Raw genomic sequence first — 26563 nt, 5'->3', positions numbered from 1 at the left:
AATTATACATTAGAACTATGTATGTTGCCCAAAGGGTATTATTTAATTGATTCTTTGAGCATAGGTCTGAATGTTGCGTGGTTTGGCTAGAGATCAAGAAGGAACACAAAAAACTTGTTTATTTAAATACATTTTTACCCATTTCTTTACGGGCTCCATGGAGATAGACTGTAGCCTTTGCTCACTTGTTTATTTGAATTGTACTGAGGAGTATCTCAGCTTTGGTTGGATGCGTTTTAACAATGAAAACATTCTGAGCTTCAAAATGTTCCCAATTGCGTTACCAAAATTGGTGAAATGATTGTGATGTCGAAAAAAACTCTGGGAACTCTGGGAACTCTGGGATATCCCAATTTATGGAATATGCGCATATAAAAAAGTAGTAAAATGTATATTATATCATATTAAGAAAAAAAACAAAAATTGTAACAACTATCCCAATAAAAAACGCCACCAATCTTTGTTTGCTAATTTTGAGTTATTACTACCTTCCTCAACCACTCCAATTTACATAACAAATTCCCTGAATATTCTCATAAATACTCATGCACCGAGCTTTTGTATAAAAATGCTTGACTTTGAAGTCTTTCTTATAACTATATTAAGTTTTTTTTGAATGGTTCTATGCTATAATTGCTTTTTTTTTTTTTTTGAAATGTAGCTTGTAGATCCACTCCTTCCGGTACCTCCCCCACAAAAAATTGAAAATATTAGCTAAAATAGTACGCGCGATATCTCATAAAGAAAGCATCCTGGTTAAGGGTCTGTGCGAGGATCCCTTGAAATTTTGTATCTAGTGGTCATGTTTACAGCGATATCATGTTTTTCGTAGGCAAGTACATGCTTCCTGATATAACGGTCTAAAACCTTTGAATTATATGGTGATATCTATCGGGGGGAATGACATCCAAATATAGACCGACTTTCAAAATGAAATATATCGGTTCATTCCTTTAGATACCTTCCGCGCAAATTTTTTTGAGCTTCATTTACCATGTAAATTTTTTTAGAGCTTCGAATTTTCTTCCAGCAGCATGCGTATTAAATAGTGAAATATTTTAATAATGACAGTCATATATTTTTACTTTTTGGGTATGTTAAAAAATAAAGTGCAGCTAAATGCATTTTTAATTAGAACTGAAATAAAATATAGCAAATTACAAACAAGTAAAAAAGTATCAGTCGGCTTTGCCGACCTCAGTCGGTGTGAATTGAAAAAAAAACGTATGTATTTAGGGGGTCTTCAGAGTTTTGGGCGTATGAATTTGCCGGTAAAGATACCTTTGTACATAAACTAAGTTTTGGAAAATATTTTGATATCCAAAGTTTGGACCAAATCTGTAGCTCCGTTTATGAGATATTGTGGATATGGTACCGGAAGCAGTGGACCTATAAGCACCATCTTCGAATTGTATCTAATATCATCTAATATTATTGGCCAAATGTTGGATTGAATCGGTTTATCCTTTCGAGAGTTACCGCACGCTCCATTCACAACAAATGGTGCCATAGCGGGTTTTTACAGCTTTCAGGCCATCTTCTCAGGAACTGTGGGCGAAATTCAAATCTAGCGGGGAAAAAGTCCGAAAACTGACCAAGAGCTAAGTAAAAATCATTAATGCAGTATTTTTTCAAATATACTGGTGACCTAAAAATAACAATCAGTACTGGATTCAATGGTTATTGGCCGTTATAACGGTACATTCACTAGGAGTTTTTTTGCAATTGATAAAATTGACTTTTTTTGACAACTTGTAAGTTGACAAATAATATGGACAAACGAAATTTAAGATGACCATAATTTAATTTTTTCAGAAAGTTTCGAAGTACTGTTTATTAAAAAAATTATTGTAGCATTATCTGAAGTTGTAAATATTCTGAAAACAAATCTTTGAACATTGATATGAGATTTTTATCTACTTAGAGCATTTTGAGTAAAGTGCAACTTATAGGAAACTCACGGTATTTTTTAATATTAAATTTCATACTCTGAGGTATGTACTCCAAAAATTTCATCTGCTTTTTTTTTGCATTTTTTCATGTTATCAATAATTTAAAAAATCCATTTTTACTTGAAAATACGTACTTTAAAGTAGGACATTTGTAAGGGTGTTATACCAAAACGTGAACCTAAGTTAATAATGTTTGGTGTGTAGATGTTTTGTCTATTAAAACCCCGAAAACCAAATTTACAGCCATTTCCGTCGGAAAATGTTGCTAAAACCTTCTTAATTCTGGAAATCGGGAGATACTTATATATGGGCACTATATCAAAACGTGGATCTACGTCGAACATTTTTGTTACGGAGTTTTTGTGTGTACTTAGAACCCGAAATACAAAAGTACGGCGAATTTGGTTGAAAAATGTGATGTATACCTTTAAAATAACTGAAATATCGGGGCTAGAAAAATTTACAGTGAAATGTGGTCCACATAACAAAAATAACTTTTATGCGGAGGTACCGTTGCGAGGACGATATGCTTTAACGGTGATCTATGTATATTCGCCATACTCAGTGTAATCATACCTATACATATAAGTAACATCTAGACCAAATTATAGCAGCTTACCTCAATTAGTTTAGAAGTTATTAATTTTTCCCCGCTAGATTTGGATTTCGCCCACAGTGCATCGTCGTATTAGGGGGCATCAAATACAAGTTGTTACAACAAAATTAAAAAGGATTCGAGAGGAGGTCTTAAACTGCACTTTTCTGAAATTTAGTGTGGGAGGATCCGGAAGGGTCATATTCGAACTTTATCTATGTCTAGTAGATATTACGATGTGCAAACTATGGACCAAATCCATTAGTCGCATCGACAGTTATCGTGCGAATAATTTTGCGAAAAAATTCGAACTTTTCGAACTTAAACTAAGTTTGGGCAAATTATTACGAAACGGATTTCGTCCAAACATACTTGGTGTCAAAACCCATTATTTCGATGAGGCAAATTTTGCCCGTAGGATAAATGCTGAGGGCATCTGTATTAATAAAAGCGTAAGGTGATTGACTCACTGACTTTATGATTTATCAACGCCCAGACGAAACGGCTGAAGCTAGAATCTTGAAATTTTGGTTGAGGATCAGTATTCTACCGAAGGTGTCAGATAAGGCTGGGTTTTTGTAAATTCGTACGGGAACGGTTCGAAAGTACTAAAATGTACAAAATATGGTACCGTTTGTATTTGGCGAACCGGTAGAGAATAAGAGTCACTGATGGCGTGAATTATAGATGTTGAGATGGTTGAGATGTAGGTTTGATATAAGGTGGTGATTTTGGAAATGTATACACATGTGTACGAAAAGTATTAAATTTGGTATGACTTGAATTTGGATGAACGAATAGAGCTGGAATCCTGAAATTTTGAATTAAGATTACTGTTGGAGTGTAGATTTGAGATACGGAAGTAATTTTGGAAGTTCGCACATATGCGTTCGAAGAGTACTAAATGGTGCTAAATTTAGTACAATTTGAATTTGGACGAACGTACGAAAGTGCCAAATGGTACTAAATTTGGTACAATTTAGATTTGGGTGAACAGATAGAGCTGAAATCCCGAGATTTGGTATTAAGATTACTGTTGGAGTGTAGGTTTGACATATGGAAGTAATTTTGGAAATTCGCACATATGGGTTCGAAGAGTACTAAATGGTACTAAATTTGGTACAATTTTGATTTGGGTGAACGGCTTGAGCTGGAATTTTTGAAATTAGGAATTAAGATTACTGTTGGAATTAGGATTGAGGTAGTTTTGGAAATTCGTACTTATGTGTACTAAATGGTACAAAATGTTGTAAAATTTGAATAGAACTAGAATCCTGAAATTTGGAATTAGGATTAATGTTGGAGTTTGGGGTTGAAATATGGAAATTCGTACTTAAAGTACTAAAGGGTACTAAATTTGGTATTGTGGTAAGGATCTATATTTTGGGTAGGGTAGAGAAATGGTGATGGTTTTGGAAATACGTACAGAAAATTCACGAAAAGTACCATTTGATACTAATTTTCGTATAGGTTGTAGGGATGATGAAGATCGCTTGCCTAGGGTTGAGATGGTTCTACGAAAAGTACTAAACGGTATTGGGTTTAAGTATAGAAGTGATGTTCTGAAATTTGGCATTATGATATGGAGTCGGTTTTGGTAATACATTCTATAAGAGTATGTAAGGTACCAAATGGTACTAAATTTTATATTGGGTTAAAATTCTGAGTTTTTGTATTAGGGTTTTTTGGTATTGAATTTTAGAAATACGCACCATAAGTATACTGAAATTATTAAACGAGATTTGGATGTGGTTTTGAAAGTACCTGCTATGAGTATACGAAGAATACTAAATGCTACTTAATTTGGTATTCGCCGTTGCATCCAATTATGCATTTTCACTCATGATTTTTACAAGAGCGTGACTACTGAAAGATGCACTCCATAGCACTCCATTTTAACTAACCCTTTGGCACTGCATTTTAACTGACCCTTGGCATTGCATTTTAACTGCAAATGGATGTGATTCTTTGGATTGCATCCAAAAGCGGTTAAAATGTGAGGAATGGAGTGCCTTTTTCATGACTCCGTTTGAACTGCATCAAAACATGCCGTGATAGAAGTAGTCTACATTGCACTGCTTCCAATTTATTTTGCTGGGTTGTACATATCATATAACTGCCTCTTTGGAGGCAAACTTTTTGTTGGGAATATTTATAAAGATCTCCTCGCGAATCAATATTTTGAACAGTATCTGTATTTTAGTTCATTATAGCGTTTTTCTTTTGTTTTAACCGCGTTCAGTGGGTTGGAAGTAATAAAATAGGTAAAATTATAATAGGGGGTAGGAAAAAGAAAATTTGTCCGTTATATCCGCCGTTCGTTATAAACGTGTTCATCTGTAAAATTCGTATTAAAGCTTACTTTTAAATATCATATGTTAAAATATTTGAAACAGTGCTTAAATTCGTCGCTATCCGCGGGTCAGTAAATATTAAAAAATAAATAAAAAATTCTACTCGTGGGGTAACAATTTTTGTTCGTTATAATTGTGGTCGTTTCAAAACGTTGAATGTGTGTACAAATATTAAGAAAAATTCTTTGGAAACACAAAACTTTGTTCGCTGTAAACGTAGTTTCTTATATCCGAATTTTAATTATTTTTTCTTACTTTTGCATATGTATATGTAAATCATTAAAAATGTACGAAAAGCCAATAAGTCCATCGCTATTAATTTTTGCCTCAAAAACAGACCAAATTACCTATAGTGCAAGAGGAGAATAATGTCTTAGAAGACAGCCGAAGACAGCCTAGAGTACGAGGTAAAACATTTTCCTGTTTCTTATGCGTTTTTATCACACTCTAACCACTACAACTTAGCCATTTGTTAACCGATTTTAAAAATTTCTGTCTTGTTCAAAAGACAATATTCTCCTCTTTCAAGGAACAAATAAGCAGTAGAAATCCGTTGTGGAAAAAATAAGTAATTTTCGTCTTCCATGGACTCCCACAAAACCGAATTTATGCAACAGAACCCCTGCAAACATTTTTTGTCAACTTTTGTATCACAGTGTTATACATATTTTTAAAATATTAGCTGCCGGTTTTTGCATTTTTTTGAGTTAATTCCAAAAATACTAAGGATACGTTTCAGGGTGTTTTTGTCATTTTTCAAATGTGTATGACGTTGTAATAAGTTGGACTTATCCTGATTTTTTTGTTTGTTTTTTAATTATTTGCATTGCTACCGTAAACACAAGTCCGACCACAGTGCGTAGGTAGAATTTAAAGCTTTCGAACCATAATGTCAAGAAGCATGGACTTGCTCACGAACAACATATTATCGCTGTAAACGGCCTAATGCCTAAATAATGTTATTATATGTCCTAGTATGACAGGTCCGATATGAATAAGTGTTTCTTCATTCAAAATTTCTTCATTATTCAATAACACTGTGATACAAATGTGGACAAAATTTTTTGCAGGATTTCTGATGCACAAATTCGGTTTTGTGGGAGTCCATAGAAGACGAAAATACCTTTGGTTTCTTTGGGTCACTTCGGGTTTCGATTTTATAACGGTAAATGTAGTGAAAAATGGGCTTTCTTGGATTTTCAACTTTAAAGGGACATTACTTCTTTTTTCCACAACCGATTTGCACACACTGTTTTTTATTATAAAGGGGAGAGTAATGCCTTTCGAACAAGTCATAGATTTTTAAAATCGGTTAACAAATGGCTAAGTAATAGTGGTTTAAGTGTGACAAAAGCGCATTAAAAAACAGTAAAAGGTTTTTCCTTCTGCTCTAGGCTGCGTAAATGACACCTAACAGTACAATTATTTACAGCTATCAAGTAGGAAATTTAGTTGGCTTTCCAAAATGGGAAAAACCAACAATATCCGTTGAAAAATGAATGCGTTATGGCATTTTTTGTGTTTTAACTTTTTGACTTTTTTTCATATTTTCCTTTATAAAAGATGGATATCTTAGCATGTATGATTCTAATTGTGATTATCCTGCTTAACAATTACGCACAAGGTATCAATGTTTTATAAAGGAAAATATGAAAAAAAGCCAAAAAGTTAAAACACAAAAAATTCCATAACGCATTCATTTTTCAACGGATTTTGTTGGTTTTCCCCATTTTGGAAAGCCAACTAAATTTCCTACTTGATAACTGTAAATAATTGTACTGTTAGGTGTCATTTACGCAGCCTAGAGCAGAAGGAAAAACCTTTTACTGTTTTTTAATGCGCTTTTGTCACACTTAAACCACTATTACTTAGCCTTTTGTTAACCGATTTTAAAAATCTATGGCTTGTTCGAAAGGCATTACTCTCCCCTTTATAATAAAAAACAGTGTGTGCAAATCGGTTGTGGAAAAAAGAAGTAATGTCCGTTTAAAGTTGAAAATCCAAGAAAGCCCATTTTTCACTACATTTACCGTTATAAAATGAAAAACCGAAGTGACCCAAAGAAACCAAAGGTCTTTTCGTCTTCTGTGGACTCCCACAAAACCGAATTTATGCATTAGAACCCCTGCAAATTTTCACTGTAGCACAGTGTAATTATTCTCATTTAACTTTATTTTCTCATTCTTTTTTCCACATTTTTTTTTGCTTATATTTTTAATATTAATTCTTTTCTACGTTATTTATTTGACAAATAGGTATACAAAGGAATTTATAATTTAAATTAATCGCTTTTAAAATCCTTTTGGTGTAAACGCGTCTTGATTTTATGTTAAATCACTATAACACAGTGCATATTGACACTCAAATGATAATAATGAAGTTATACCCAAATGGGTTTGAAGCGAACATGTCGCAAGTGTTTGAACAATGTTTGTGTGGCAATTGAAATGTTTGATGTTTGATTTGTCTTCAAACGAACAGCCAACCATAGGAACCAAACAACCACCTGAGTAGCATTTCAACAGCATGATGATAATAATGATGTTAGATGCCGGCTAAGAGGGATGAATGTTAATAATTAAGTTTTATGTGTGGATTTTTGAAATGATGAATGACTGGCGGGTAGATTTTTAGTGATGCTGTGTGGTGTAAATAATGATGATTAACTATTAATGATGATTCAGTGTGAAAAATTCTCTCCGGTTGTGATGTGTTCGAGCTGCAATTAATGTTTGTTAGCTTCACACCAGAGCTAATGTTAAAGCGGTGAGTGGTTGGTTGTTTTCTTCCTTCTATGTATAGTTCTTGTAGTGTTTGAACAACCACAACACCAGAACAGCCGCCATTGGCTCTCTGCTGACGTCGCCGTTACGACGACGTTAACATTATTGTTTGTTTGGGAATTTCTTCTTTAACTGTCCAGCATTCTGTTAACACCATCTATCCACACAACTGTTGGCTGGCTGCATGGCTTGGCTGGTGTGTCTTGTCGTTGGGAATTACACTTTGATACAGCTGCTGTGTGTGTCTGCCGCTGCTAAAAAGCACTGCTGCTGCGGCTACTTGCCTTTTCTCTAAACGAGAAAAAAATCGCCGCTTAACGTAGGCTATATAAATAAGCGTTGAGAAGTTATGACTCCGAGTCTCTTTGAATTTAATGAAGCGGTTGTATCTCCTCTGGTGCCACACACCACACCGAGATCTATAGTTTTTTTATAAAAATAAAATAATATTTTTAACAAATATTTTTTTTACTAAAAAAAATAAAAACGCAAAAATATTGTGAAAAAATTGCATACATTTTTTCCAAGTGTAAAGCAGAACTAACCAACAAGAATTTAAACAAAAAATTACGAAAAACAAAATAATTAAAAAAAATTTTGAAAAGTAACTGAAATTTATTGAATAAAAACGAAAAGAATAATTCTTATTAAAAAGTTTAAAAATACTACTAACCACAAAACGAAAACGAATTCTAAATAAGAAAAACCAAAAAACAAAAAAGTGCGAAATTCTAATAAGAATAACAAACACAAAACAAGGATAACAAAAGGATTACCACACAAATTCAAATTTGAAAACACACAAAAAAGTGCGAAATACAATACGAAATATTTGAGTGCCGAAAACCAAGTGGATTTTCAACAATTTGTTCCGGTGTAAAAGGTGAGTGGGTGTGTGTGAGAAAATAAAAACGAAAAACAGAATTAAAAGTGTTTTAAAAAGGATAATAACATCAAAATGGAACCCTTGAAAATAATTGGAAATATTTTATTATTTCAAAAAGACAAAAAGAATATTTAAAAATGCAAAAATTTTCAGTGAAATTTAGAAGTGGCAAACTTCAAAAGGACAATAAAGGAAGTGAACAAATTTCCTACTAAAAATGTAATAAATAAAATTAAATAAAAAATAACATAATATTTTAAGTAAAACTGTGGGATTTTGAAAAAAAAACCTAAATATTTTAAGAAAATATATGCTGAAAGTGAATCTATCCATTTTTCGAGACCTAACAATTTCATAGAAAAATCTTGTAAAAGGATAATGGATATTCTTAGACTCTGAAGTTAATAATGTGCTGGACCCACCAATCTCTTGTGCTTTTGTCGAAGTAAATTGATGACAGTTTTTTGACATTATTTATGTTTACATGGTTTTCAAATGGTTTTAATTTTAAAGAAAATATTCAGCGTTGCATTTGGAAAATTTTGGTTATTGACCATGGAATCTTTTTTAAAAAATACTGCAAATAAAACATACCAAAATATTAAACATGGACCGTATAAATGTAACCTCTAGAAACAATTGTTGCTGGCATTTGTACTTCAAATATCCTGTGAAAAATTAAAAAACTGTTTTTTTTTTTTGGGGAAAAAAAATATTAAAAAAAATATTTCACCTGGTCAGTGATGTTTGCATCACAATTTGTGCTATAAGAACCACTTTTCCACATACATACATTTGATAAAGTGTCATAAAAATATTTTTTATTTTCAAAATAAGAATTTTTATTTTTTTTTTTATAAAAAATACATAATTTTTTCAACATAATAAAAAAAATTTCTTAACTTTAGTTTATAGCCAATATGTATTTAAAACTGTGAGAAATATCTTACAGATCGAAATTGCAACTTCATAAATTTTGACGAAAAATTTACAAAATATCCAAAAATTCTAGGAGGAAAACATTTGTAAGAGAAATGTGGAAAATTACCTATCTCCTGCACATATTGAGTTTTTTCACAAATAATTTCTTAGGAATTGATGCTGGTTTTGAAAAATTTATTTGTTGGCTTTATTCCAATTTCATCAGGACATTATATAGCAAACCTTTTACAAAGTCTTTCTATGCATTTTAATGTAAATACATATTTCTTATTATTAGGCCTAGATTGTAGATAATTAGGGCTACAAAAAATGTCTACAATAATACCCCGTTTATATACAGCTGGATTTAACAAACCGACTGGGTTTTAAATGTCAATTCCATTGCTTATATTTCAAACAAATCTTTATAAAGAAGTTTAACCCTGCAAAAAGCTCTAATATAAACAGCACATAACCCATTATTATTTATATTTTTTACCAAATATTAGGCCTGTTCGATAACTTCACAAGTAAAAAGTATTTGCAAGATCTTGCAACTACTTTTTTATTAAATTCATTTTTATTTATCTACATTACTTAAATATTGCCCCAGCGCCATTGAGGCATTATTGAGGCTTATTTTATATTAACATTTCATTTTGTTTTAAAGAACGGTTAGCATTACTTTAATTACATCAAAAGATATTGAAAATAAAAATGTTATTATTTATATGATTTCAGATGACTTACGTCAGAAGCATTCCTACATTTGTTGACAAGAAAGACTTTAGTTCAGTTTTAAAGTGAGATATTTGTGATTGATTCTTAATGTGATTGGGCAAATGGTTAAATTCTAAGCATCCACTATGTTCAATACGTTGTTTTGTCATTTCAAAACGACATCTTTTAACTCCTAAATTTGTACAGTTCCTCGTGTTTACCAAAGTTTGATTGGCATTGAATTGAATTGAGTTGAATCCAATATTCCTTACAGATTTATACATATATGTCAGGATCTGTAATTTATAGCATCTATACAATGAAAGTACATCTCTGCAAACATTATTATAAAGATCGTACGTTGGGTATAATCGAGGCAAGTTACAAACAATCTTTATTGCATTATTCTGCGTCCTTTGAAGTGACTTCAAGTGAGTAGTTTTCTTATGTGCATATATAATTGCCATCTAATTAAAATGGCTTTGCACTAGTGAATTATATAGTAAGCGTTTGGTTTTAATATTAAACTTATTTCTAAACTTTCGTAGAATTCCAATAGCAGGAGCAATTTTCATACGTAATGAGTCCATGTGTACATCCCACGTCAGATTGTTTTGCATATGTATGCCTAAGTATTTTACAGACTGACTCTCAGATATGCTTTTTCCTCCTATGGAAACATAAAAGTTGGAGTCAATTTGTGGACATCGAGGTCTAAACCTTATTATTTTCGTCTTATTGGGATTAATTACTAGTTTATTAATTCTGCAATATTCCATTAAAACTTCTGCATCATGTTCTATTTGGGCCTTTAGAACCAGCTCATGATTATATGGATATAAGAGGGTTATATCATCCGCATACATAATTAATCTCCCATATAGATTTAAATTCGATATGTCGTTGAGAAATATAGTAAACAACAAGGGGTCCAGAACACTACCTTGTGGAACTCCGTGTTCTACTACACCAATGTCTCCTTTTATTCCGTCTACTTCAACAAACTGTTTCCTGTTTTGGAGGTAGCTTTTCACAAGTTTGAGCTCTTTGCCTAGAATACCATAGTAAGGCAATTTTGTAAGCAGGATCTCGTGGTCAATTAGATCAAAAGCTTTGCATCCAGACTTTCACAAATTAGGTTCACAACATTGACAACAGCTTCCTGGGTCCCGCTGCATTTTTTAAAACCAAATTGCATTGAATACATTTGCCCAGTTTGCTCCAGCAAATCTGATATCTGCTTATGAATTAACTTCTCGTATAGTTTGTCTATTAATGGTAATAAAGCTATGGGTTTAAACTCGCAAGTTTTATAAGCATTTTTTGATTTGGGAATTGGGACTATTTTAGCAATTTTTAGGACATCAAGATAAATAGATGTATATATTATTTCATTAAAAATTTCAGCTAGATGTTCACTGATATGAGTTTTTGATCCAATTAATACTCTACCACCAATACCATCATAACCGGGACATTTACTGGTATCAATATTTCCAATCAGTTCTTCCATTTCTGTTTTATCTATAGCTTTCAATGAAAATATTTCTTGACATTGGCTAAGGCTGTCTAGATCATTGCAGTGATCACTTTCTCGACATGTAATGTTATCTTTTAAGATCTTTGGAATATTTAAGAAATATTCGTTAAACATGTTACACATGACTTTGCCATCATTAACAATTTCATCCGTATCATTTCTTAAACATATTTTCCTTTCTCCCCAAGCATTCATTTAAAAACTCCCAAGATTTACGAGGGTTTTGACTTATGTTCTCTAAATTGTGGCTCACATACGAGTTCATGCAAGTACTTCTCATTTCTCTTTCACTGAACAATGTTGTTATCGAACAGCATTTTGTAAAAATGTTTACAAATTTGTACAAACTTTTGAGTTAACGTACAGACCTATTATGAATTTCTGGATGTATAATTTCATTCTTCTTTCAATATTGGGACTATATTTTCATACCCTCAGCCTTTGGCCAACGCGACCATATGCTGAGGTGATGACGTTTTTACTCATATAGTATCATATTTTGATGTCAGCTGTGTTAAGTTAGTCCTTAATATACTGCTCATGGCAATGGTACGAGAGTTTCTGCGTTTCTTACAAATGTTTGGGAGTTCCTCAAACGTTCCTTTACTCCTTTCATTGAAGTGACTTCCTTTGAGATAGCCTTGTGAATTCCTAACTGACATGAGGTTAGGATTTTAATGCCACCTTTACCGGAAATATGGTGGCACACCGCTGCTACTCTGTGGAACGACAGCTTTGAGCTTATAACAAAGCATCTTGACGCTACAATGTCCTCATATGGAAAAAAAGCACGCCATTCTTGCTATATTATTCATATAACAATCGTAACCATGAATTTTCCATAATGGATATTCAGGTTCATCGGGCTTAACCTCTAAGCAGTTTCACGTACTTTTTAACTCTCTATTCAGAGTTCTTTTCAACTTTCCTTCACGGTACTTGTTTACTATCGGTCTCATGGTTATATTTAGTTTTAGATGGAGTTTACCACCCACTTAGTGTTGCACTATCAAGCAACACAACTCTTCGGAAATGTTCTCTAGTAATCATTAACGTTATACGGGCCTGGCTCCCTCTATGGGTAAATGGCCTCATATAAGAAGGACTTAAATCGTTAATTTCTCATACTAGAAATTGAACACTCCATACACTGGCTCTCACACTTGCCATAAAGACAAGGTGACTGACAAGGTGCTGAACTCTTTCCTTTTCGCTCGACGCTACTAAGGAAATCCTTGTTAGTTTCTTTTCCTCCCCTCATTAATATGCTTAAATTCAGGGGGTAGTCCCATATGAGTTGAGGTTGTATAAACAAATACTAACATTTAGTTATACATTTTATAGAAAAACCATCATTATAATGAAAAAACCTTTTCTTTTTGAACATAAAGGAGACAATTCTAGTTCATAAAAAAATTTTATGCTAGACCTTCCTCAATTAATTGAAAAAAACATGTATTCAATGAAAAATACTAGGATTTTTTCAATGAGGTATTCTATCTTGACTATTAATATTATGAATTCTATATGATTTACAAAGAAATCGAGAATCCAGTAATATAACATGCGCTCAAAACACAATTCACAAGGAATCGATTATTTAAGCAACTTATTTAGCATATTCTTACAACCCTCAACCATATGTAGTCCAAGCAGCACTCTAAAATTAATTAAAGTACCTTACAGCATGGACTGCGATATGCGTTCAAAATGTCAATGTTCATGTGTCCTGCAGTTCACACGATGACGCACAGTTTGCTGCGTCCTTCATCGATCCATGAGCCAAGTGATCCACCGCTTATAGTAATAATTTATTTTTGTTTTGTATACAGACGCTTCCTCGTTGGAGGGGAACAAAATGAGAAAAAGTCTAATAGTCATCACCTTAATACATGCATATGAACTTAAGGTTCGGTTGCCACTACAAGGACTAAGGCATTACTCAGGATCCGATTTAACATTCATTCACATCACATGACTGTCAAAAATGTAGTAAACTCCATAGCTTATGTTCAGGGACATGAGTTCACAAACACCACACTGAACCATAGACATTAAAGTTGGTTCATATTACAAATTATTCCAAAGTTGGCTGGTTCTGTTGCCACCGCTAGGACTTACACATTATTCAGCATGAGATTCAACATTCATTCACATCACATGGCTATCAAAAATTACTAAAACTCCAAAGCTTATGGGCAGGGACATGAGTTCACAATCATTACTAAACATGGGTCCTTAAAAAGGGCTTATATTCCAACTAGGCTTCTCTAATGGAAAGTAAAAGGGCGACTTTAAGATTATCAACTGCACCAAAAAAGGTGAATTTGTGTTCCATTTCCATTCGTTTCCAAACTGTTAACGTTCAATTTTTTGGCATTTTGTCGACATCAGTTCCTTTTATTTAATTTTATCTAACGTTTCTTTTCATTTAATCCCATAGAATTCCCAATTTAAAATTAAACATTTAAATAAAGTTTAATAATTTTCTATAATTCTAAAAAGAAAACAATTTGCAAAAATTTCCAAACACTTTAACTATATACCGGCCGTTGCACATACTCTCCCCGCCCTGCCTCAAACTTTCCAGCACACTGTGGAAAATAACTCGAAAACAATTCATTCATAAATAAAACAGCAGCACTTCAGTAACAAAATGCCGGTAAAATAACGATGAAAAACCACAGCAGTCAGTCAAACTACGTTTAAACGTTTCAATAAACAAAAAAAATGCATACCAAAACTCCCGCGTTCATACACACACAGACATTCTTACACACATATAGTCTATATGAGCATAAAAATCATGGTATCAGGATTTTTTTGCCAACCAACAACTCTGTCTGAAAGTTATATACAAAAGTCTGTGAGAAATCAGTGTGTTGGTGTGTGTGTCGGAGCAATGGATGCTAGACCATGGCAATGGCGGCAAATAGCCAGCCATCCAGCCAGCCAGTTCTATTTTTTGTTTTCGTAAATCAAATGAGTAAAAATAGTTGCAAGACTGCTAAAATTTTTGGGAGGTATGGCAGGTAGATATTGTACAACAGGATTGTTGGCAAATTATTCCCTCATTCATAAAAAATTATTTAACGTAAAAACAAATTTACAACTTTTTTTATAAAAAAAAACAAGTTGATATATTCGAAACTTTAAGCTAATTTAATACATAAATTAGTTGGATTTCGGGCAGGTGATTTTTGCCATTTTTGTTGGCAAAAAGGTAGTTATGGAGATAGTACAAAATCGGGTAAGTTGGTGGGCAAATGGTTGGAGTAGATATATCAAGAAGACTATACAAAAGCTCTATAACCCTGTTATAAAGCTAGAAAAACTAGTTACAAACTACCTGTTTCACCGTTCTTTTGTAATCACCACAACTTACCCTCATCTACTTGCTTTGCTTTAGACTGTAGAATTTAACCTGAAGATGTCATTGGCGATAGACAATTGCCTACTCTCTTCGTACATATGGACCTGAGGTTATGTTAAGACCTAGCACATTATTCGGAATCAGATTCAACATACATTCACATCACATGACTGTCATAAATTGATGAAAAGTCCATAGCTTCTGTGCAGGGACATGAGTTCACAATCATTACTAAGTATGGGTGCTTAAGGTTGGTTCAAATTCCAACTTATTCTAAAGTTGCCTGGTCCTGTTACCACTGCTACGACCAACACTTTACTCAGGGTCAGATTCAAAATTCATTCACATCACATGGCTGCCATAAATTGATAAAACTCCATAGCTTATGTGGAAGGGCATGAGTTCACAATGATTAATAAACCTCCATTCAAAATTCTCTTTCCACAATTCTATTCTGAGAATAAATTCCATCTCAGACTCCATGTCTACTCGACCCCAAACAAAACCAGCCACCTATAATAATATTGAAAAAAAAAACAACATTAGCACCTCTAGCACACAAGTCATAAATGATTCATGAATATTGTATCGATGGTTGATTGAATTATTGCTTAATTATCCCAATCAATTACTTGTTACACATTATCATGCCATCAAGCAGTGCGTCTAGCGCAGCGGCTGTGGTCGGCAAAAAGTATTTGATTTTTTTGGCTCTTTGCAAACAAAGCCAATGTCAAATGAAATATAAAACTAACTGTAACTGTTACCATGGAATTTTGGTCAAGGTTTTGAATTTGAGCCAAAAGCAAATGAGCACTGCAATTGATTGGTTTAAGCCATTGCTGAAGGCAGGCTAGAGGGTGGTGCCAAAGAAAAAACTGTTTTGGAAAGCCAACAATTTTCAAGAATTTCTTCTCCTTTCGAAAAAAAATATTTATATTATCAAAATAGTTAAATGGAGAAAATTGCACACGTTTTTTTATCTCTCATTACACATACTGGTTTCCGGAACCAGAAATCTAACCAAATATTTCGATTGAAAGAAAACTAAGCGACAGCACATAAATTAGAATTAACATCATCACCAAAGAGCAGACATACTACACACATAAGACGACAATATCTCTAATGGCCATTTTTCATCTTTTGGCCATAATCAGCAGTTAGCAATCGCTTAAGAAAACGCAATGCCACCACAATCGAACAACACACACACTGACTAGCACTTTTACACTCATGTTCTCAATTACATTTGTAATCTAAACGAAGTTGATTTTTTTGTTGTATTTGTTTGTTTGCCACAGAAGCTGGAAATAAAAGAGAAACTTCCTAGGAAAGAAAGATGCTGCTGATGTTTACCAGAAAACTGGTGGTGGTTCTTCTTGTCCAGCATCAGTGGTAGTAGAAGTTGTGGAAAAAGTGGTTTAGAAAATTTCCTCATTTGTAGAAAAAATACTTGTAATTCAGTTACCAATTGAATAAATTTTCCTCTTTTTTGTGAAATGGCAAAGAAGAAGACCTTTGAAAACTTAAATTTCTATTTGATGAAGTTGGGGAAGGGGAAAGTATTGTGGCTTTTTAAACGGAATTCACTTATTTTCAGCTTCTTCATGTTTGCTGCTGCTGACCACCACCCAAAACACTTACAGGAACTTTCCGTCTGCTGGCCCCATAAAGACCAACCAAATGGAAATTAATTTCCAACAGAAAGTGGAATTCCAATGATAAATGGTTTTTTGCACATAAAAATCTATTTATTTGTGGCTGTTAATGTGGTTAAAAAATTATATGAAAATTATTGAGTTGGAAACTATTTTACAAACGATAAGAGTGATTATTGTTGCACAATTGCCGAAGCATTAAGGTCCTGTTGCTACTGCAAGGCTTTACAAATTATTCAGGGTCAGATTTAAAATGTTGTAAATTGATAAATCCATCCATAGCTTATGTGGAGGGACATGAGTTCACAATCAACACTAAACATGAGTCTCTAAAGTTGGCTCATATTGGAAATTGGCTTCCATATTGGAAAGAATTTCCAGTTGCTATCTGCTAAAGTTGACTAAAAGTTGACTTTTCGACCTATGGATTTTTCAAAGCTGCTCGAGGTCGATTTTTATCCTGTCGTCTTAAAATCAACTAAAATGGGCTTCATAGTGGATTTAAAAAATTTTGCCATACTCTTGTCAACAGTTGATGCCTAGGCTGAAGGCATTACTCCGAGTCAGATTCAACATTCATTCACAGCCAATGGCTGTCATAGCTTGACTAGAATCCATGGCTTATGTGGAAGGACATGAGTTCACAGTCATCACTAATCACGTGACATTAAAGATGGATCATATTTCAACATGTTGGCTTATATTCTAACTAAGCTCCTCTATTGGAAACTAAATGCCGACCCTTAGACTTTTCGAGTAGTATGTATGATCATCAACTTCCGATTAAAGGTAATTAGTTGGTAAAAGTCAACATTTGTTTTCGAATATAGAGGCCTATTTGGGACGTGAAACACTTCCTTCATACCAGAGAAATGCAATTTGACACTCATGAGCCACTTGTTAAAAAAACAAGCCTACGTATTGATTGCCACACAAAAAACAAGTTCTCTTAAATTACATACTCATAGACACTCGGGTATACTTTACCATGTCGTTTACGCACTCGGTAACATTTTATGCCTTACCTTCTCACTCATGGCACAACAAGTAACAATTGTCACTCAATCGATTGTCTTATGCTCTCTGAGAGATAGAGTGGAACAAGTGGCTCAAGCACGTATATGATAATGAGTTCACCCACTCAACAAGTAACATCCCCCCCAATGTAAAACATAAACAAAACCATGCACAATATTATGTGGTAAAAATACTCGAGTGGAGAACACACTCCCTATTAAAATACTCGAGAACCAAAAACATTTGTATGTACCTAAGTGGCTCGCTTTTGTGTGTGGTTTATTGAAGATCTCTGCTTCACACATAGTCTGTGACCAAATGAAGCTACGAATTGTTACGTCAAATAGAAAGGTTATAATCGGATTGGTTGAATTTCTTCGACATAGAGGCGATTGGATATAACATGACAGTGTATAAAGAATGGCTGCAAGAAGTCTGGATTATTTTATATATACGATTTAAAAAAAATCGAAAAGTCATCACTCTTACACATAAACATGGACTTTAGGTCCTGTTGCACTGCAAGAACTAGAACATTACTCCGAGTCAGATTCAACATTCATTCACATTAAATGGCTGTCATAACTTGACTAAAATCCATGCCTTATGTGGAACGACATGAGTTCACAATCACTACTATACATGGCTCCCTTAGGTTCGTTCAAATTCTAACTTTCATTCACAGTCATCTCTAATCATGGGACATTAAAGTTGGCTCGTACTCCAACAAGTTCCAAAGTTGGCGTATATTCCAACTAGGCTTCTCTACTGAAAAGCTAATGCGGACTTTTGATCATTTTGATTATTACCTGTAACTAAAATGATCTTCAATTAAAGGTAATTAGTCGATTAAAGTCGATATTTTCTCTCGAATATAGAAGCCTATTTGGGACATGAAACACTGCCATGTCACATTATCTGTGACCAATGGGGGCTACGAATTGTTATGCCAAATGGAATGGTTATAATCGGTTTGGTTGAGTTTTTTCGACAGAAAGGCGATAGGTTATAACATCACAGCGTATAAGGAATGGCTGTAGGAAGTCTGGAAAATATATATGAAGGAACGACTTTTTGAGTAAAAGGGTCGAAAAGTCATCACACTTAAACATACATATGGACTTAAGGTCTTGTTGTCATCGCAAGAACTGGCATATTACTCAGGATCAGATTCAACATTCATTCACATCACATGACTGTCATAAATTGATAAAAATCCATAGATTATGTGCAGGGACAAGAGTTCACAAGTATTACTAAATATGGGTCATCATCGTTGTTTCAAATTCCAACTTTTTTCAAAGCCTGCTGGTTCTGTTGCCACTGATTCGACTTACACTTTACTAAGGGCCAGATTCAAGGTTCATCCACATCCCATGGCTGTCATAAATTTCTTAAAATCATTAGCTTATATGCAGGGACATGAGTTCACAATCATTACTAAACATGAGTCATTAATGGTGGCTCAAATTCCGGTTTGTTCGAATGTTGGATAGTCCAGTTGCCCCTGCTACGACCAAGACTTTACTCAGAGTCAGATTTAACATTTATTCACATCCCATGAGTGGTATAAATTGATAAAACTCTATAGCTTATGTGGAAGGACATGAGTTCACAATCTTTACTAAATATGGGTCCTTAAGTTTGATTCAAATGTCAACTTATTACAAACTTGGCTGGTCCTGTTGCCACTGCAAGGATTGACAAATTACTCAGCGTCAGATTCAAAATTCACTCACATTACATGGCTGGTATAATTGCTGAAACTCCATAGCTTATGTGCAGGGACATGAGTTCACAATCATTACTAAACATGGGTCCTTAAATTTGATTTAAATTCCAACAGACTCCAATTAGGCATATTCCAATTAGGCATTTCTATTGGAATGTAAATGCCAACTCTTCGATGTTTAGATTATCCGCAACTAAAAGCTCAAAATTGTGACTTTTTTAGAGCTGTTAATGGTTTATTTTTGCCTTTTGTAGGTCTTATGTAGGCCAAAATCCACTTCGATTTCGAAAAATTTGTTTCATATTCTTAATGTCTAGCCAAAAATTTATTATGAAAATATTGTCAGTCAATTTTAATTATTTAATTCCAAAAAACTTTGATCTCAAATCAAGTTGAAGATCAAAACTTGATGTCGTTGACACTGTAGAACTGAGAAAATTCTTGTTGTTTCATCTTCTTCTAAGGTTGTCCAACACAGAATACATGTTTTCCACTCGGTCCAATTTGTTTTACGTCACAACATAGATGTTCTTCTAGCAAACAAATACTGTTATGAGACAATACCAATTATGAATATATTTTTCTTGTTACCAAACCGTTGTTTTTTATTTTTATTTTGTCATTTACATAAACTTTAGTAAACCATTAACCGCTTAATTTACCTTATGATTAATGATGGCTGATGGCCACAGAGGTTCTAATTTAAATAAGACAACGGAATTCTTGACCTGTCCGCAAAAAAAAAACAACAGGATGACATCATTACTTGAGTGGTCACCAACAATAAATGTTTGAATTCAATTAAGAAAATTGTTAATATTGACCAGACTGACTAGTAAATGGCAAATGAAATGGAACTTGTGGACTAGCCTCCGAAAAGGGTTAAAACTACAAAAAGAATTTACATAACGAAACTGTGAACCCTTTGTGCCTCTCAAAAAATATATTCTTAATTTGTTTATGGATTTTTAGCATTTGTGCCATTTCTTTTAGTTTTACGACATTCGTTTTTTCTTGTCTTTCTGTTATTCTTAATGAAATTATTTTTTATGCTAATGGACTTTTAGCTTAGAACAAAAAGACAACAACTACTAGAATTTGAAATAAAATTTTGAAGTTGTTTTTATGATTTGACTAATTATCAAATAGAAATATTCTATGTAGCTTTCATAATTGTGTCTAAAGTTTAGAACATAGCCACCAAAGTCAAAAGCCAAGACAGGGGTCAATGTTCTTTACAAAGAAAAGACCGGCGCAAACAGGTGAAATGAATTACTGCTAAATTGAATTAAATCTTTGAAACCAGACTACAACTAAAGGAGTTTTGGGTAAAAGCTTTGCAAACATTAAATTCACAATTGAATTTAAATTTTATTTTTTCGAATTTTTCTTCCTCTTTTCTCCACAAGATTTGTTGTGTTCCCTTTTAAAAGCCTGTCAATTTCCTTGGGCATTTTCCCTTTCTATTTCAGACATCAACTTTCCCTCTAGATGTTTTCTACATCATTTTCCTTGTGTTGTTTATGTCCTCCTGTTGGAATTTGTTTTTAACTATTTCATTGCCAGACATTGACTAGACAACAATCCAACAAATTTCGTATATAAAAGAATACGAAATTTTGTGTTAGCAACAACAATAGCATTGAGTTTTCTCTTCTATTGAAGTTATAGCAAAACGAGATGACAGCCCTCTTCTCTCCCACCAATTTTTATTTTTGGCAGTACATCAGCATCAGGAGTTATACGACACAATAACAACACAAGACGGCAGGCACATCCTTCAGATATCGTGTCTGACCTTCTGTGTTTTATGAGCATTTGTGCTGTTGTTGCTGTAATTGTTGTGATATGTTTAAGAGTTTTCTATTGTGTGTTTCCATGCTTATACTTTGGAGGATATTCCTGGTCGTCGTCGCATTTTTACGCACCGCAACGTGTAATTTATGGCCAAAAATACAGAGAGAAGAACATAATGACATTTTCAACACCCTACGGTAATTATATTGTGATTTTAAAATAAATTTAGTTCTTTTGGAAATTATTTTCAAATAAACAAATATGTATGTATATATTATGGAAAAGTTTTCAAAAATGATTAATAATGAAAAATTTAAATTTATTTTTGCATTAAAAAAGTTGCATTAATAAAAAATGTGGTATTTCCGCTCTCTCGGAAAAATTATGTCAAAATGGGATAGCTAAATTTTTGACAACTAAGATTCCAGCAAAAACCACATTACAAATCTCCTTACTAATCTATTATTTTAACAAGAGACTGTCTCCAGAAAAAATAGTTCTATTTTGGCACTTAAGTTTGGTTCAAATTCCAAATTACTCCATAGTTGGCTGGTCCTGTTGCCACTGCTACGACCAACACTTTACCCAGAGTTAGATTCAACATTCATTCACTACACATGGCTGGTATAAATTGATAAAACTCCCTAGCTTATGTGTAGGGACCTGAGTTCACAATTATTACTAAACTTGGATCCATAAGGTTGGTTAAGATTCCAACTTATTCTAAAGATAGGTGGTCCTGTTGCCACTGCCACGATCAACATTTTACACAGAGTCAGATTAAACATTCTTTCACTTCACATGGCTGGCATAAATTGATAAAACTCCATAGCTTATGTGCAGGGACATGAGTTCACAATCATTACTAATCACAGGTCCCTAAGGTTGGTTCAAATTCCAAATTATTCCACAGTTGGCTGTCCTGTTGTTACTGCTCTGACCAACACTTTACTTAAAGTCAGATTCAACATTCATTTACATCAGATGGCTGGAATAAATTGATAAAACTCCCTAGCTTATGTGCAGGGACATGAGTTCACAATCATTACTAAACGCTGGTCCTTAAGGTTGGTTCAGATTCCATCATATTCTAAAGATAGCTGTTGCCATTGCTCCGACCAAAACTTTACTCAGAGTCAGATTCAACATTCATTCACTACACATGGCTGCTATAAATTGATAAAACTCCCTAGCATATTTGCAGGGACATGAGTTCACAATCATTACTAAACACAGGTCCTTAAGGTTGGTTCAAATTCCAAATTACTCCAAAGTTGGCTGGTCCTGTTGTCACTGCTACGACCAACACTTTACTCAGAGTCAGACTCAACATTCATTTACATCACATGGCTGCCATTAATTGATATAACTCAAGAGCTTATGTGCAGGGACATGAGTTCATAAGCATTACTAAACATGGCCAAATTTCCTCAAAATGGGATAGCTAAATCTTTGACAAATATTATCTCACAAAAATCGTTTCGAACCTAATATTTTAATAAGGGCATGTCGCAGTAAATAAGTAATTATTTTTTTTTTGCCATTACAATTCGACAAATTAAGTAGTTAATTTTTGGCTACTAAAGGTCGTAACTGCTTATGTAAACACTTTTTCGTCGACTTTTAGTGTCACAAAAATAACTACTTCTTGCTGGCGACGCCCTTATAAAAATAATGGGTTAGTAAGGAGATTTGTAATGCGTTTCTTGCATGGACCTTACCTCATAGGAACAGTTTCCCAACTGGCTACCCTAATCTCTATAAAAAATAAATGTTCTATCATGTCTCAATTGCCAAAAAAAAATCGCTCGTTTTTCCCCATTTAAAGTTCCTTGAACTTCCTCTGTAAAAATCTCAAATTCAGCGAAAGTAAATAGTTGAACAATTGCCAAAAAACCGTAGAAAAATACTACGGAAGCAGACAAGTGAATAACAAACAAAAAATAAGGGAATAACAACTTTAAAATGGTCTGTAATTTTATTGTCATTTTCTATCTACTCGACATGGAGAAAAAATAAATCCTCTAAAATATTTTTTGGCAAAAAAGTCATGTTTCCTTTTCATCCCTTAAAAAAGATTAAAGCCAACTTTTTGTTACCTTTGTTGGTCAGTCACATCTGTTTGAATATTACTGCTGCTGCGGCATGGTGTTTTTGAAATTTATTTGAATATAAATGCTGGTAACATATTTCATGTTTACATAAGGTAAGCGCAGGATATCTAGTATTTTATATTTTATTGTTATTAAAAAACAACAGACCGCATATAAATTTTTGGCATAAAACAATAAAAACACACATTACCTAAAATTTCAATATATTTTTTGATGTGGTCAAATGACAAAAGGAAAGAAGAGAAATAGTCTCTGCAAAACTAGTTGCAGGACATAAAGGGTGAACGGTTTTTATGTCCTCTTTTATGCTATCAAATTTTGCTGAATTATCATTTAAGATTAAATAAAATCTTACATATAAAATCTAAAATCCAGCATATAATTACATAAAAAAACAAAACCTCAGGTACAAAATTATTTTAAAATTTATTTTTCAGCATTTTGGGCAATTTTTTTATACATAATTGAATGGCAGCGTTAATTTGCTTTAACTACCTTAATTCAAATTAATTCCTGCACTATAACCATTCTTAATGCACAAAATCAAATTGAATTTAAAGGGCATTTAGGTATTTCAGTATGGCAATACCGTAAAAGAGAACCCATATTCATGTAGGAGCGAGAGCATATTCTTGCTCTGAGACTCTGGGAAAACAACAAATTGCAGGGCTAACAGTTGTCTACCAGCAATCAGCTGTTTCGCAAATGCAGAAACTGTCGTCTGTCAGGCAAAAATTAAATGCAGATCTCAAAGCAAATTAACGCTGCCGTCTGCCTAAGGTATTAGAAACCCAGAACATTGCATAGGATTATCAAATATATACCCGAGCATGATGTTTATCGATTTCTATGATCTATGCCTAATTTTTTTCACAGATTATATGGCTTTCCGAGAAATTTTGTCTGGTTTGGTTGAGATGTTCTGTATTTATTTTAATTTTTAATAGACAAAACTTCATTCCAAAAATTGTTGGGTAAAAAAGTTGAAAAATCATAACCTTAAAATATACGAACATATGGACTTAAGGTCATGTTGCCACCGCAAGAACTAACACTGTACTCAAGGTCAGATTCAACATTCATTCGCATCATATGGCTGTCATAAATTTATAAAAATCGACAGCTTATGTGCAGGGACATGAGTTCACAAGCATTACTAAACATGGGTCCTTAAGGTTGTTTGAAATTCCAACTTATTCCAAAGTTGGCTAGTCCTGTTCCCTCTTCTACGACCAACTCTTTCCACAGAGTCAGATTCAAAATTCACATTCACATCACATGGCTGTCATAATTAGGTAAAAATTCAAAGCTTATGTGGAAGGACATGAGTTCACAATCATTATTAAACATGAGTCCTTAATGTTGGTTAAATTTCTTCGACAGAAAGGCGATTGGATACAACATAACAGTGTATAAAGAATGGCTGTAAGAAATTAGGATTATTTTATACATACAATTTTTTAAAAAAGTGTCGAAAAGTCATCACTCTTAAACATACATACATATGGGCTTGAGGACCTGCTGCCACTGCAAGAACTAGCACATTACTCAGAGGCATAAATATCCATAGCTTATGTGCAGGGACATGAGTTCACAAGTATTACTGAATTTGAGTCTTCATCGTAGTTTCAAATTCCAACTTATTTCAAAGCTTGCTGCTTCTGTTGCCGCGGGTTCGACTAACACTTTACTTAGGGTCATCCACATTCCATGGCTGTCAAAAATTTGTTAAAATCAGTTTTATGCAGGGACATGATCTCACAATCAATACTAAACATGAGTCAATAATGCTGGCTCAAATTCCAGTTTGTTCGAAAGTTGGCTAGTCCTGTTCCCTCTTCTACGACCAACTCTTTACTCAGACTCTGATTCAACATTCATTCACATCACATGGCTGCTATAAATAGTTAAAAATTTAAAGCTTATGTGGAAAGACATGAGTTCACAATCATTATTAAACATGAGTCCTTAGTCCAAGTTATTCCAGTGTTGACTGGTCCTGTTGCCACTGCTACGTGTTACACATTATTCAGGGTCAGATTTAACATTCATTCACATCACATGGCGGTCATGGTTTGATAAAAATCCATAGTTTATGTGCAGGGACATGAGTTCACAGTCATCATTGAAATTTGGTCCAAATTCCAGCTTTTACCAAAGTTGCCTCACATTCCAACTAGGCTTTAATATTGGAAAGTAAATGCCGATATTTAAACGTTTCTCAAGGTTTTTGTCGTTAGATAAAGCTTGCTTACCAAGGACTTCTTCACCCAAATAGCTTCCTTGTAGATTCCGACTGTATGTCCTTCCTCTGTGAAAAACTGTTGGCATCCCTTTGCTGCTTGGTGGGATGAAAGCTTTGAGGTTATAACTAAGAGTCTTGCAATGCCTGTTGGGTTATGCATTCTTTTGCTCTTTGATGCTTCATTGTAATCCTTCCATGGGTGACCTGTACTGCTGTCGAATAAGTCATTGCTACTTTCACAGTGGTGCAATGGTATGCACACACGCCTTGCACGCTGAAGGTCGTGGGTTCGATTCCCCGGCCAGTCAACATTAACATATTCAACGGTGGCAAAATACCCCTCAGTAATGTTGGCGACATTTCAGCCATGTAAAACTTCGCTACAAAGTGGTGTCTTAAGACACGCCGTTCGGACTCGGCGATAAACAGTAGGTCCCATATCATTGAGCTAATATGAATTGGGGTGCACTCACTGATATCAGAGAAGTCTCCCTTGTCCCGTATGGGATGTTTGTGCAACAATTATTATTACTAATATTATATTACTTTCAGAATAAAAAGTTATTGCTGAGCTGGTAAGCGTGGACGCAATCGCTTCCATTATCTTTCCTCTTATGTTATCAATGTTTTATAACTCCAGAATTTTTTTTTTTTTTTGACCAAACAATAGTGCTTACTAACATTTGGTCCTTCGATTCGTGACTATTTTTAATCATTCTTCAATGAATTAATTTCTCTTCACCCTGTGGTTTTTGGCCATTCAAAAACTACTGCGTCTATCCTTCAATAATTTTTTGTAATTTTTTTTTGCAATTTTGAAATGTAATATCACTATTTTTGTTGTTATATGATATAAGCATAACATTTACAGTT

The 26563-nt window shown here is 33.8% G+C and overlaps 1 protein-coding gene and 1 non-coding gene across 3 annotated transcripts in view; one reads left to right on the top strand and one right to left on the bottom strand.

The window, feature by feature from the left end:
• The first annotated feature begins 8041 nt into the window (after nucleotides 1-8041).
• Nucleotides 8042-26563, top strand: part of tnc (tenectin) — a 185514-nt gene continuing 166992 nt past the window's right edge. For both annotated transcript variants that reach the window (XM_073960179.1, XM_073960178.1), the window contains exon 1: nucleotides 8042-8567. The gene's annotated coding sequence lies outside the window, so the exon portion shown is untranslated. The remainder of the gene's footprint in view (nucleotides 8568-26563) is intronic.
• LOC141391599 (5.8S ribosomal RNA) lies at nucleotides 13379-13557 on the bottom strand. The gene has a single exon (XR_012409687.1). It is a non-coding gene; the product is annotated as a 5.8S ribosomal RNA (ribosomal RNA).

This window comes from Musca autumnalis, unplaced genomic scaffold (assembly GCF_047663935.1).
Source record: "Musca autumnalis isolate F117 unplaced genomic scaffold, ASM4766393v1 scaffold_1, whole genome shotgun sequence".
In the NCBI taxonomy this organism is placed as follows: domain Eukaryota; kingdom Metazoa; phylum Arthropoda; class Insecta; order Diptera; family Muscidae; genus Musca; species Musca autumnalis.
This window is presented reverse-complemented; position numbering and strand designations above follow the sequence as displayed.